Below are 15,848 nucleotides of genomic sequence, written 5' to 3' on the forward strand. Positions count from 1 at the left end.
ACTAACAAAATTTATTCCACTATAAATGTTGGTGAAGCAAAGTTCACTTTATCAGATGCATGGAGTGTCCATCCATAGCGGCTATATCTATATTTAACATACACATGTGCCATCAAGTTATAACATACTTAGGGTGACCTTAGTAAGACCTTAGTAAGAGCTTTCAAGGCAAATGAGAAGCAGAGGTGGTTTGCCATTGCCTTCATCTGCAGAGTCTTCCTTAGTGCTCTCCCATCCAAGTACCAACCTCGCTTAGCTTCTGAGATCTGATTAAATCAGGCTATACCATGTCACCTTCCTTCACATAGTTATACTAAAAATACCTTTTAATATAAATATAGCTGCTATGAATAGACACTCCATGCATCTGGTGAAGTGATTGACAAAAGCTTATGCTGGAAGACATTTTATTAGTGGTTTTAAGGTGTCATTAGACTTCAGTGTATCCCACAACTTTTATATACAATTTTATACAGAAATATACAAAAGAATAGGCACAAGTTAATTTTTTTTTCATAGAAAATTACTCCTGAACTGAAAAATAAATTAGGTTTTAACATTTGTTCTAGATATTCTCCCATCCGTACAATCAGTAAGACTCATATATCAGCTATAGCTCTGTTGTATTTGGAATATCAAATTGATATATAATTTGTTTAGGATGAAGTACTGAACAACAATGTACTATGAAAAAGATCATAGAAACATCTTACCTTATTTTGAGATGCTTTTCTTTTTCATTTGTAATGGGCTGTGTCCCTAGCCTTTAAACTGCCTCCCATTTATATACTGATCAGTGAAGGGAGAAGCTTACTCAGCTAAAATGAACTCCCTTGGAAAGCTACATACATTTCTCAGAATGTCTGGTACATGGGAAAGCTGCCGCCCCCTCACAGGTGTAGAGATACATCAAATCATCCTTCTTTTGCAACATTAAAACAATAAAAAAATACATTCACTTGTACTTTTGAGATCAGAAACAGAAGTTCTACCTCTTAAAGCAAAAGTACCTAGCCTGGACAAAGCTGTTGCATTTAACTGAGTCAAGATTGCAAAAAATCTGTCTTATTGGACATTCCAGGGACAGTTTCCTCAACTCAAATGCCTGGTTACAAAAAGCTAACAGAGATTATTTGTAATTGTAGTTTTCAATTGTATAGTTTTCTAGTATGGCTCCAACCATGAAAAATGTGACATTAAACATTGATATTTTTTTATTTAGGGTGATCTAAGTTTCTCAGAGTCTTCCAGAAGATATGATAAATTTAAGTTGAATTATATCTGGAGATTTTCTCTAATTGCACTGTTAGAAAAGCATCAGTACTGCCCAGAATGCAGATCAGACTTTCTGCTAGTATTCCGCTATTGTTGGATGACATAGAACTATTTCTTTTGCCTCTTGATTCTGTTTAGGTGAGGGGCAGAGAATCCTGAGTTGCTCCTGTGCTGTGGTATCTGGCCATGGCACAGTTGTGGTGCTGCTAGTTGCCCCCCAAGGGGATAGGTACACAATGGCCAAATGGGGGGAAAGGTGCCCCAGCAGTGTTGCCAGGCACTGCCACAGTGGCATCCATGGTGATCCTACCACAGTGTTCCATTTTGGCTTTGTTGTGAGGCAGGGATGGCATGATAGACAGAGCAGGCAGGACCAATGGGAGCCAGGAGTCCAGGAGGCTGAGCCAAGTGTCCATCACTGGCAGGGAGCAGAGAGGGGTGGGCCACAGAAGTGATGCTCCTCCTCTGCCATACAGCTCCTCTTAAAGAGACCAAAACCCATCACAAGCCCTGGTCACCTGTCGGGGGGGGGCATCACCCACCAGCCTTGCAGGCGCCCCAAGGTGGCTGTCCACAAACAGAATGCACAGGGCCCCAAGGGTGACAATGGACAAAAATGTGGATGCAAGGACGCTCCACACAGAGAGAGCACAGGGCCCCAGAGCTTGATGATGGGCAAGAAAATGGACATGAGGGCATTAGGCCATTCTAGTTTATTTGTATTTCTATGGTTTTATATTGCTGGCTAGGTGCCGTAACAATAAAATAAAAAAGACATGAGGGCACCCCCTGCTCACCACCAGCCAGGGCAGCCAGTCAGGTGTCCATACCATTGAGGGCATCCTCATGCCAACCTGCATGCCACCCCCCACTGAAGGCATATCAGGCGGAGAGGTGAGGGGTGCTGCAAGGCCTGGAGAGACTTAGAGAGGTCACCCAGCAGCCTCTTGATGTGCCCCTGTCCCTCACCCGCAATGGCAAGGAGCCCTCCAGGTGCCCAGCAGCTGCCATTACAAATGCTGCCAGCCCGTTCATCCATTGGTGCCCCCCGGAAAAGGGGGTTACTGCCACTCACAACTGCTTTCCAGCTGCACCAGAATGGGCTATGTCAGATGTGGGGCCCGTACCTGGACTCCCAGCCAGGGGCCAGAGTCCTCCCCTCCTCTGAGAAGCTGCATTCGAAAAGCCACAGGTGGCCAGGTTTAGGGCTTGCTTGGGACTATGATGGAATTTCCATGGCCATCTGCTTCAGCCCTCAGAGCCTCTGGCCTCCAAAGGGACTGTTGACGGCACACAGATGGTTTTGCACTGCACTGAGCCCCTCAGTCCCCCATGACTAGGGTTGCCAACCCCCCCCCCCGATTGCCAACCCCCCCCCCCCGGTTTGCCAGGGGTCCCCCATTTTGGGGGGAGTTCTACCCACCGCTGGCCAGATGGCCAGCAGGGGAAGCCCCACCCCCAACACCCACAGCCACCCCTCTCTCTCCGTTTAAGTGTGTGGAACCCGTGTTTCCTCCCAAGCCTCCGCTTGAGATCAGGCTCGCATGGAAATGCCAGCTTCATGCATTTAAAAGGGAAACGCAGCTGCTGTTAAAGGGGAAACGCCGGCTCCTGCTGTTAAAGGGGAAACACCGGCTCCTTTAAGGGCAGGGAACTGCCGTTTCTGGAGATCCGGCGCGCGCGGGAGGGGGGGCGGCGGACGTCTCTAACGTGACGTCATTACATTGAGGATGCCCAGCCCCCTCCAGGAACGCCCCCAAAGTCCCCCGCTGGGGGTGGAAGATGGACTTGGCAACCCTACCCATGACTGTGGCCATGGGGAGTTCCCCTTGTCACCCATTCTGTTTTTCATAATGGTTTGGTCCCCTGAAAAAGTGAAGGGGCATCAGTGTCTTCAGAGCTAGGAATTTCTTCCTTTTGAGATGCTTCAGGCATGTGCCAGTTGCACAAGCTGGCAATTGGTCAGCCTGTAATTTCTGCAAATGAGGGGGTGGGTGGGAGGAACCACACATCCACACAGATGGCTGTTCCCTCCATAGTGCAGGCCTTGTGACCCACATCACGAAAGGTGGGCACTTCTAGCTGTGTGGGCACTGGACCTGAGGATGTTTGTGGGTGGCTGGGACCTGGCTTGGCACACATAATGATGGCATTTAACCTCATGGTAGCCATCATGCTGGGGAGCCATCAGGAAGGCTGACACACATATTGACCATGGTGCCCTTTTAATGTTGGCAGAAGAGGTCGCCTGGTAGCCACTGCTGTGTGCCATCTGAGCCCCTCATTTGCATACACAAATATTTTGGGGGAAGCTGGTATCCAGATGGGCCAAGTGGGCCTCTGAGTGGACTGCCTTCTGAAAATGACCAGAAGGCTACCCAACAAACCGCACTGAGGTGGTGGCCCCTTAAGCCAACAGCATTGTTTGCACAATGGATGGGTCATCAGCCCATGCTAGCCCCCTGGGCCCAGGAACCACAGCCAGGGCTGATCTATTAGGGAGCACCCATGGCATTTGTGTGTGCAGTCACAGCTGTGGCAAGGCATCTCCCCTCCACTGATTCTGAAGGATAATGGGGGTGGCCCTGCAGTTTTTGGGTGCGCAGTCTGTGCTTTTGCCTGGGGAAATGTCAGACTGTCCCATAACCTTTCCCTTTCACCCATCTGCATCGGCTGTTGTGGCGGCATTATTATCAGGATGGCTCCCCCCACTATTGTGTCTGCAAAGATCGTCTGGCTTGTGCAGCACCTCCCACGTGCTCACACCTCCCATAGTACACAACAAACACCAGCACCTGGAATGCACACAATGGATGAGCTGTACTGGAGGGAACTTGGGACAACAGAATGGTAATGCTGGGGTGCCATTGATGTGCAGAACCCCACTTGGTCCTTTGGTGCTGGAGGCACATTCCTGGTGGGCATGGGTAGAGAAGGGCCTGGAGGCTGAATGTTTCTGCATGCTCTTGAGGGCCAGCTTCTGCTACAGAAAGGGGGCATGGTGGGGTTTCTCTTCCACAGATGTGGTGATGGCTGCTGTCCCTGTTGGATTGGCACCTGTGTACATGGAAAACACATGGTGGAGCAGCTGCCAATCCTTGTTGGCAGCTTGTAGGGCATTTGGCCATCGCAGAAACTCCTTCTGGCACTCGTATGCCACAAGGGGAACCCCTGGATGGCATTATCCAGACCATCCACACCTGAGTCAGCAGCCTTTCAGAACCTCTGTGTATTGGAGATGCACTTTATCAGTAGCGTCAGGGCATTCTGCACCTGCAAGAGAAGGGTCTGGCCATCAGGTGGAATCACTCGGCCCTGAGGTGGGAGGGGCTTCCCACCTGCCAGTGCATCTTGTGCAGGGGGACCTCTGATAACTGGTGAGGCATGCAGCCTTGTCCAGGGGAACCACCTTCGCCCACTTCCCTCAGCAGCTGTCTTGGGTAGCTCCCAGTGCACCAAACTGCCTGATGCACGGGGACCATGTGCATCCCAGGGAGTGCTTCTCCCCCCCTCCCCGGTCAGCCCGGTTCGGAGATGGAAGATGCTGTGTCCAGTGCAGCTCGATGCCACTGTTGTTGGGGAGGGGAAGGAGTGCCTTCCTTACCTCTTGTGCGTGGCTGCACCTTGGGATCCCAGTGGATGAGCTGCTGTACCTGTGGGGCCTGATATCTGAGGGAGGTCAGCCATGGAGTGTGGACTCTGCTCTCCCAGTGGTGCATTCCTCCCAAGTGCAAGCAAGAAGTACAAGGGTTCTAGGTGCCCTGTATGTGTGTTGGCTGCCACTGAGGTACATGTGTGCTAGCTCTAAGTGCACATGGCAAGGAGCTGTCAGACAGCATACAGTGCCACATGGCCTACCTCTGGAGTTGTGAGGTGAGCTCCTGCAACCATTTGTCGGGCAGGCTGGGCCATCATTGGGTGCCAGGGAGGGGCAGGGCCGGCGTGGGGAGGTGTGCTGATTGGGTGAGGTCAGTATCCTGAGCTGCTTGGGTTCCTGAGGGTATGGCTGCAGCTGAGTGGAGGGAAGTGAATTGGGACTTATGATGGTAACAACAGGCTGCACCGGCATTCTTTGCTGGCACAATTTTGCACCTGTTCTGGGGGGCATTCCCATGCTGAAACTGCTTTGAGAGCTGACTGGCTGGCACCACACCACATTTTTGCCTGTGCAGAGGTTCATGCTGTCACTCTGCCAGCATGTGGCTATGATGCAGCTGTGCTGGTGGAAGTGCGCTAGTGACCCTTACGCAGCCATATATCTGAGTTACGCCGGCATATGGGTGAGTCATCTCCCTATTCTGATCCCCCCCCCACCTTCAGCATGGCTCTGTAAGTCTGTTCCCCCCCTAATTGAGCAGGGTGTGTCATTAGGCCTGCCACAATATTTGAATGTAGCATGAGGCTTCTATTAGGCCACAGCTGGGGACGGTCTGCCTTGTGTGGCCCTGAGCGGAGGAAGCATTTGAAGTGGCTGCTTAAGTTAGCTCTGTCTCCTTGTTTCAGGCATTTGTAACAAGCTACACAATCCACTCTTCCTTTTGAATAAAGTAGGATTAGGTGGCAACCTGATGGGACTGAAGAAGTGCAGAACCAGTGTGAAGTTCCCATTCAGGCCTACAAAATTGCCTGCAGATTTGGGAGTTAACCTCGTGGAGAACAGGCTGTAAAGGCTGAGTACATTAATTTAAGCAAAAAATTCCTACAAAATTGCCTGCAGATTTGGGAGTTAACCCCGTGGAGAACAGGGTTTGGGGTGGGGTGGGGTGGGGAGGGGAGGGACATCAGCAGGGTATAATGCCACAGAATCCATCCTCCACCAAAACTGCCATTTTCTCCAGGGGAACTGTTGTCTGGAGATCAGCTGTAATTCTGGGACATCTTCAGGCCCCACTAGGGGCTGATAACCCTACCTGCTATTCAGTGTGCGGTAAGTATCTCAAAATGTTCAATTTTGTTATGGTTTTTCTGGTTCCTCGAAGCAGTGGAGGAAGGATTTTCAGAGGATCTGAATATCATTCTCCCATCCCTGGCCTCATTCTTTAGAAATTCCTCTTTAATGTTCTGTCCATGTCTGTGAAATGCCAGATTCCTTACTGTGAACTGTCAGATCTTCCTTCTGAAAATGTCAAGGTATCCATGCTATTATCCACACACCTGTAAAGGCTGAGTACATTAATTTAAGCAAAAAGTTTCATTAAAACCAACTCCAGTAACAGCCTTAACAGCAAAGCATGGCTTCTTCAGTGTATTTGTTTCATTTTGGTCTCAGTTTTTTTCTAGGTAGCTCTGGATAACACGCAACCCACCCATCCTCTTTCATTCTTTCCTTATAAGGCAAATGAGGAAGATGGTGTGGGGAGGTCTTAGGTCACCCAGAGAGTTTTGTAGTTGAGGGTGGATTTAAAAAAAAAAGACTCTTCAGTCCTTTATCTACTACTGTTCACTGACTCTCTGTGTTAAATGTGCATGTGTGTTTTTGTGTTTCATGGATACATACTGAAGCTGGAAGCAACTTGACAGCACTTAATACACACACATACATGCTGCTTCTAGTGTAAATCACTCCACAGGTATTATCTTGCTGCAATTCTTACAACCACCCAGTGAAACAGGCCAATATTATAATCCCTGTACTGTAGATAAGGGGCAGGGCAGAGAGAAAGCAATTTGCTTAAGATCACCTAGGGAAGCAAAGGCAAGATTTAAACCAGAGATCTCCAGGATTATGGCTCAGTCCCTTTTCAGCCAACAAGCCACATCAGCTCACCTTTATGCCCTTATGCAAGTATGTTCTAGTGTAGGTGTATTGTATGATGAAAGCTCTTCCATAGATGTGTATACTAGTATAATGGGGTAAGGGTGCAGAGGAGTGAAAGAGAGAGGAAGTGCTCGGGTAGTGTCAGCTTCCCCCACCCACCCTGAAGCACAGCCAGAGTGTATGAGTGAAGCCAGAGAGTTCTCACAGGTTGTTTGATGTATTTCCTCAGTAAATCCTTATTGTGGATATAATGAAGGATAATAGCTATGATAGGGCTACATTTATGTACAACTTTCACATCATCATTGCATCTCTGCCCTACAGTTATAAAGTCCTCATTTCAATGTAAAGCAGGGGTGTCAAACATACGGCCCAGGGACTGGAACTGTCTTGTCCTGGTCTGTTATCCAGTCTGTAAGCAAGGAGGGTGGCGGCAGCAGTAGCAAGAGCAGCAAAAAGACCCACATCGGGTCAGCTGGCTGGAGGGTCCCCCCTTCCTCTCTCAATCCCCAGTGCCTGAGCCACCTGCTGGATGATTTGTGAAGTAAATGAACTCCCGCGATCTGAATTTAACCCTTTAGGTAAACCAAATCTAGGCACAATGTCATTTAACAAGTGTTTAGCCACATTGCGAGCTGTTGGCGCTGTGCAGGGAAATGCTTCAGGCCATCCTGTTAACTGATCCACAAAAACAAGCAAGTATTTGTATCGCCCAACTCTAGGAAGTTCAGCATAATCAACTTGAAAAAACTCAAAAGGCCTGTGAGCCCATGGCCTAGCTCCAAGAGGCACTGAAATGCCCTTCTTTGCATTAACTTTCTGGCAGGTGGGACAGGCTTGAGCCGCTCGTCTTCTTCCTGAAAAAGGCCAGGAACAATTATTAATCTGCTTATAGTCCTCCCCATTGTAGTCCCCCCCCCGGTGGGTGGACTGATGAAAGTCACGAAGAATCTTCGAAAGAAAAGCACGTGGCACCCAAACCCTGCCATCAGTATTAATAAGCCATCCATCCTTATTTTCTACAGCCCCCTCTCGCTGGGCCCTCCCCCATTCCTCAGGGAGGTAAACAGGATGGTCAGGCAATTCAAAAGATGGAAGCAGAGGCATTGAGAAAGTCTCCGATGGCATTAAGGGATCCTTCTTAGCAGCCTCATCAGCAAGGTGAGTGTCCAATCTCTGATAATCTCGGATGTGCACCACAACAATCTCTGGAGATAAATATCCTCTAACACCATTAGAATGTACTGCTCATGAGCCAGAGGTTTCCCCCCTACAGTCAGAAAGCCACATTCTTTCCATAGAGGCCCAAAAGCATAGACCACTCCAAAAACATACTTAGGATCTGTGTAGATATTAACTCGCCTCCCAGATGCCCAAGTAAGTGCTCTGTCCAGGGCACACAGTTCAGTTAATTGAGCAGACCAACATGAAGGAAGGGGGCCGGCTTCAAGCATCTCAGTCCCATTAATCACAGCATATCCGGTATGCCTGACGCCATCCAACATAAAACTACTTCCATCAAAGGCAAATCAGAGAGATCACCCAAACAAAAGTGTTGTTCTCTGATACCCAGGAAAAGATCCATTGTAACCCAGACACTATGTAGTTATAACCTAAACAATTAGAACCATGAACCTTATACCTACTTTTGTGCCAAAAGAATGTCTCCTGTGTCTTGTCTGTTAACAGCAACTAGGAAAAATCCCCCTTGACCCACAAAGAGAGGCTTTCTATATACTAGGCCTTCATTATATTCCAATAAAACATTAGATCTATAATAAGCCTATAGTATCCAGAGAAATATGAATAATAAAAAGAGGAAAAATCTATATAGTCCCATCTCTACTACAAGGTGGTGGTGGTGAGGAGCTGCTGATGGAAACAGGCATTGGGGGAAGTGTAGGAATGGGAATGCCAGAGTATATCTGGAGGGTGGGGTATATGGGACTGGAAGGAGGGGCATGGAAGAGAAGGGTTGAAATGTGTGCATTGGAGTGCATGGTGAGAACTGTGCATGGAAAGCCATGGGAGAGGAGGAGAAATATAGCTGTTGGGGTGAGGGAAGTAATCCTTGTTTAGTAATTAGGTATAATAGGAGTTGGTGGATAAGGCGGAGAACACTTTCTTTTAATAAAGAGACTGTAGGAAAATAAAATTAATATTTTGTATTATTATTTGCTATAGAAATTAATAAACTGTGAATTTAAAAAAATGGAAGAGAAGGGTTGAAATGTGTGCAATGGGGTGCATGGTGGGAACTGTGCATGGAAAGCCATGGGAGAGGAGGAGAAATATAGCTGTTGGGGTAACGGAAGCTGCTGAGTGTTTTGTTGGTGGGGGGGTGGTATGCAAGAGCAGGAGTGTAGTTGGAGGCTGAAATAAAACAGGAGACTTGAGCCACCTTAAGGACTTAATGAGATTTTGTTGCATCATTTTTATTTTCTAGGCACCGTACCTTGCTTTTCTCCCCAAATGGGACGCAAAGCAATTTACAAGTATCATTCTCCCCATCTGTGTTTTTGTTCTCACAACAATTGTAGCGGGTACAATAGAGTGACTGGCCCAAAGTCACCCAGCAGCTTCCATGATAGAGTGGGGCTTATGAACCTGGGTCTCCCAGTTGTTAGTCTGCCATTGGCCTGATCCAACATTAGCTTCTTTTATGTTCTTATGACACTGCTTCCCACCTACCAATGAAAGGATGCCACAAATCACAGGCAAGTGGGGGAGCAGTGTGTTGCTGTACTGAAGGGTAAGCAGCAAATTTTACCAGTTTCTGGTCTGAATTACCCTCAGATTGAGGGTTTTGCTTCTAAAATTCTGCCTATGTTTGGGACAACACACATCTGTGAGCAGCTCTTTTCTGTAATAAATGTCAATATACCAAAAGTATGTTCTCAGCTTAGATATGCACCTAAACAGCATACTCAAGATTGCTACAGCACAGATTGGTTTAAAAAGGAGTTATAAAAGGATTTTGTTACTTCAAAACGAGGCTGTGATAAGGTAAAATCATATAAAGAAATGCCTACAAATTTTGAAAAAGATTGTATTTAAGAAGGTTTATGTTGCATAAAAAGGGAAATAATTCATATGTTGTAAAATACAGCTATCTGTATCAGTTATCAAAAACTGTTCTATAAAAGAAATACTGTAAGAGTGTTAATATTTTAAGCATGTCTGTATTTTGAGTAAAAATAATATTGTTAATTTAGTTTTCCTGTGTCCTTTATAAAGTTTATATCTCTGGTTCCCAACATTACATTTTATGGAACACATGGCCTGGCCTGACAAAGTGAGATTTATGTCAGATCTGGCCCTCATAACAAATGAGTTTGATACCTCTGTAAATTTTTATAACATCAGTGATTTTTGGTACCTGCTCGGATTTGAGTTGTGCTTGCCTTGTAAAACACTACCAGTAAAACTCTGTGATTTCCTCTCATCTATATGCTGATGAGTGAAATGAAAATTATTTTCTGCTTGAGTTAAATCTGCCTGTGCTCAGCCTTCTTGCAGAGTTTCTCACCTTTCACTTGGGAGGCTCTTCATTGGCATGGTTCCTGGTGCTATCTATGCCTTTAGCAACTGCATGATAGGCAGAAAATTTAACCTCTGAACAGAGGTTACAGTTGTGGGGAAAGCTTCACCCACAGAATACACAATTTTTGCCTATCTGCAGCTGGTAAGCAAAAAGGGATGCTGATAGGAACCTAACTTTGGCAAAAAGCTTTGTGGGGTGGTAGGGTGGTAATATTCCTGGTATACAAACATGACAATAACATGCACCAAGAAGTAAGACCTTGATTCTCCAGATTTGAGTATCCACAGATTTGGCCACGGTAAAAATTAGACATATTGATCGTTGATGACTGGCTAAATAATTTAGCTTTGTGTAGGAGTTAAATAGGAGCTGTGGTGGCTCAAGTGGTTAAGGCGCTGAACTGCAGGCTGTGGAAGGTCAGTAGTTCAGCAGTTCGAGACCCGAGTTGCTGCATGACGGAGTGAGCTCCCGTCTCTAGTTCCCGCTCCTGCCAACCTAGCAGTTCGAAAGCAAGAAATTGCAAGTAAATAAATAGGTACCACTTCCATGGGAAGGTAACAGCGTTCCGTGCGCCTTGGTGCTTAGTCATGCCGGCCACATGACCACAGAAACGTTTTTGGACAGCGCTGGCTCTTCGGCTTTGAAACGGAGATGAGCACCACAACCCTAGAGTCAGATTCGACTGGCTTTCGAGCAAGGGAACCTTTACCTTTACCTTTACTAGGAGTTAAATGATTCAGGATTCAGAAGGCCCAGGTTCAAATCCCTGGAACCTCTTACCTCTTGGGCAAGTAGAGTACAAGCAACATTATATTTGCAAATTACCGAAACTTCAACGTGGGTACTTTTCTTGAAATATTGAAAGAGATTTTATTTTATTCAGTTCATTTGTATCCCACCTTTCTCACCAAGACTCAGGGTGGATTACAAAATATAAAATCAATGCAATGAAGCAGCATAAGACAATGTAAGATGAATAGGATTATAAAAGTAGAAGACAAGGCAGCAAAAGCAAGATAATACATACAGTGCAATAGACTGCAATCCTATACCTTTATAAAAGCACCCTCCTGAACCATTTCATTATACTACAACTCTATTTCCGTCATAAAAATGCCCTCCTGAACATTACTTTTTTACAGATTTTGCAAAATGATAGAAATGTGGGAGCCTTCCTGACCTCCTTAGGCAGGCTATTCCATAAGGTAGAGGCCATAATTAATAAAGCTCAGGTTTGGGCCACTATTGTTTTTGCAGAATAGCACTTTCAGAAAGGTTTGCTCAGGTGAGCAAAACTGCTGTGGCATAGCATAGCAGGAGAAGCAGTCCTGCACATCCAGGGTCATGGGGCCTTGTATGTAATAACCAGTCACTTGAAGTGGGCTGATTGATAGTCAGTGGATTGTTACCCAGAATAGGTGTAATGTGCATACTCTGCCTAGCTCCTAATATTAACTGAACCACAGCATTCTGTACCAGATGGAGTTTCTGTGCTGACTTTAAGAGCAGACACATGTAGAGTGCATTATAGTAATCTAATCTTGAGAATTCTGACATCCACATGACCAGATTGGCTGAGTTAAGGTAGGGAGCTATCTATGTGCTAAATTAAATGACGCTGCAATTTTGCAGCTGCGGTAATGCTGGGTCCAGTATAACCCAGCAAGGGTCAGATGAACCTCATCAAATGTGGGAAGCACAATGTCCTTCAAAAACTCAGCCTTCCCAACAAGATATGAACTTTTGTTTTATATTAAGTTGCCACTCAGTATTAGAATGATTCGTCATCTTCAGTTATTCCTGTCAGGCAGACACCCTGCCAGAAAAACAGGTGCAACTCTAAGCTGAATATTCAAGAATCATGAATATGAACCATGACTGAACTCGTTCCAGAGATTTTCTTGTCCTAATGTGCTAACTGGGATAACTCTTTGGTTATTAGGAATCACAAGGTGTGGCTAGACTACAGAGAGCCACTATCAAATTGAGCTCAGAAGAAATCATTTTCCCAGTACTTTAGGCCAATGAAATCCAGGCTTCATCACTAAAAGTGATGTGGAAAACAGTGAGCTGTCAACAAGGTTGATAATTAACTACTGTTTTACTGATGGATTTGTTATGTTTAGATTAATGTTATAAGTCACCTCAAAAACCATTTTTAGCTGAGGCAGGGTAGAAAAATTTTAATTAAATAAATAAATGATAGAACTGGAGTCAGAATTTTATGAGCCCTCTTGCACGTGCCAGGTTTTCATAGGTATAATTGTTTTATAATATGCACAGTAAAAGCTCATCGTTGGCCCTGTTCATACAAGGCGTTTTGGGCCGGGAGGGGGATGGAACAGGGGCGGAGCAAACGGGCGCGATCCCACGGCAACATCTGGAAATCGTTGCCTGCCCGTCCCTGTTCCGTCCCAAACGCTGATACCGCGCAGCAAAAAAACACCACCTACCTAGGTGGTTGTATCCCTTGGAGCGCCTCAAGCAGGCGGGCCATGGGATCGGCCGGCGCATCCTTGCGCCGCCGCCTCTCGGCCCCCAGCCGTACTGCACATGCTCAAGCATGCGCAGTTTGGCAGCCTCCCCCTCCCATCGGACTCTTGCTCCCCAGCATCTGATCGTGCCAGGGAGCAATGCACAGCAGCTGAGGGGATCCGTGGGATCCCGCCACGGCGTCTCAAGTTTGGTGCGGCTCTGATTAGCCGCGTTTCAGCCGTCCTGTGTGGCAGGGACCCTCGTTTAGCAAACAATTTGAGCAAGCGGGGTCTCAGCCACTTTTATTAGTGGATGTCAAGCTTATAGTAACAGGTTCGCTTAGAATAACCATATGCCCATATGTGTGGTTGGTGAGCTCACAGTTCATGTTAACATAATTTCAGCACAGGCCTTTTCATTTGTTGAATTTCTGCTTGTCACATTCACTGCTCTTAAAAGGACAGAGCCCTTGCAAGCCAGAAGATGGCAACACTTGTTCTTCAATCAACAAAAATACACATTTTTCTAGTGTGTTTTATTGTTATTTTTTACATGTTGATATACCCACTTTTCTCTTGAGCATTTCAGAACCCAAGATGAGTACCTACAAATAATGCAAAAACATTATTAAAATAATAATGTTAAAATAACAGAAATAAAATATATTTAGAGCATATTAAAAACCAATCTAAAACCACTTTATGCCACTATAGCAAGATATTCTAACTTTGTCCAGGCTCGGGCTGATCCAAAATCTCTCTATAAACTCTGTTTATAGCTACAGTGGAAATCCAGGAGAGTAAAAGATCCCTGGCCTCATTTGGGAGGCTGTTCTACAAGTATGGGTCAGCCACTAAAAATGTGTGAACCTGGATTATCACAGAACATGCCAGTACTGCAGGGCTGGATTAAGACATGCCAAAACCATAAATTGCATCAGTCTCAAGAGACCCCATGGTAGTTTAGTAATTTGTTTGTATTTAGAGGCCATTCACAATCTGAGGTCTTAAATATAATTGTGGTAAATCAAATTATCATATGGCATTGTATGTAGTAGAGTCAGAAGATCCTAAGTTTGTCTGACAGCCTTAAATTGTAGCTCTTTCAGTGGCAAGCTAGACTTGTCTTTGGGTTGAGAAAGCTCTGAAAGTTCACCCAGCTGGCTTCATGTGGAGGAGTGTGGAATTGAACCTGGTTTGCTGTTAACCACTATATCATGCTGGTTGGTATAAATCCAGCTCTGGGTACTGACAATAGACCTTGTAGGGAAGAATCAAACTGTCACACAGAATAGAGTTATCAGCAGCTGCAACCCCCTGGGAAGAATTAAGGATGGGGACGGGCATCAGCATCATGCCAGTGTGTGACATTCCTGCCAACAAACCAGAAGTGGTGTTAGGGGATGCTCTAGGCTTTGTTCCAAACTTTATGGTTAAACCAGAGTTTCTTGACATTATATGCCACTTTTGATTTGGTTCTGGAAGTGGCATCATGCATGAGAGAGAGAATTATGCTCCCCATTTCCTGCCATTTCTCCCCTGCTGGCCCATGAAGTGCATTCCTGGGCCCCAGGTCATGAAGGCTAAATCAATCTAATGTCAGCTCTTATCAGAATTTCAAAGCTCAAGATTTAGGCTTAGATCAGGGCTAGAACCAAACTCAAAAAATCTAATACTTTTTGGAATATCACACCATAAATCCATCGAAATGGAGTAGGATTGCCAACTTCCAGGTGGAGCCTAGAGATGACCCAGAATTACAACTGATCTCCAGACTTTGGAGATCAATTCCCCTGGAGAAAATGGCTGCTTTTGAGAGTGGACTGTATAGCATTAAACCCTACTGAAATTCCTCCTCTCCTCAAACCCCACTCTCCCCAGGCTCGACTTCCAAATCTACAGCAATTTCCCAGTCTGGTGTTGGCAACCTTAAAACGGAGTATGTTTATAAGTATTACTAAAGGGAAGGATGAAGTAGCTGTGACTTCTCCAGTCCTGGTCCCTATGTTGACTCTCATCTCTATCTCTAAGCTTTTCAGTTGCCTGGGCCTGGAAGGGAATTCCCTACCCCTACCCCTAATCTCCAGTCCTCAAGAAGTTGAGGGTTGGGGTGGGGGGAATGGCCTCCACAGTGATGCTCTAGGAATTTCCCTTGTCTTTACCATAGAAATTAGGAAAATTCCTACTGCATCACCCAGAAGTGATACCATATCCTTCCCACAATCCACCCTTTTCCAGGCACTGCCCCCCCCAAATCTCCCAGCATTTGCATTGGGCCAGTGTTAGGAATCCTACTTGCCTGGTTTTGAAAAGGACTCCTGTCATGGCTCAGGTGGAGTGTCACCTGATGCTGCCACCACTCTGGTTTTATGATCCCTTGAGAAGGCCCAGAGCACCCTCCAAAGGCTTCTGACCTCCCTTGAGAAGGCTGAACAAGATGCGCGAGGACCCACCTGAGTGAACGACAAAGAAAAGGTTTATTTTACAGGAGGTTAGTCAGATATGGGAATGCAGGACTATCCAAGAGCATCCCTGACAAGTGTTTGTCCAGCCCACTCTTGGGCCTGTCATTCCAGTTCCAGAACACTCCTGCTACACCCTGGGGCTGTCATTCAACTCTAGGACCTGTCATTTCAGTTCCAGAACACTCTTGCTACCCCCAGGGGCTGTCATTCCACTCTGTGGTCTCTCATTCCACTCCCTGAACACTCCTTCTCCACCCTGGGGCTGTTATTCCATTCTTGGGCCTGTTGTTCCAGTTCCAGAACACTCCTGCTACACCCTGGGGCTGTCATTC

The sequence above is a fragment of the Gekko japonicus genome, unplaced genomic scaffold (genome assembly GCF_001447785.1).
Source record: "Gekko japonicus isolate JY-2015 unplaced genomic scaffold, Gekko_japonicus_V1.1 scaffold413, whole genome shotgun sequence".
Lineage (NCBI taxonomy): Eukaryota > Metazoa > Chordata > Lepidosauria > Squamata > Gekkonidae > Gekko > Gekko japonicus.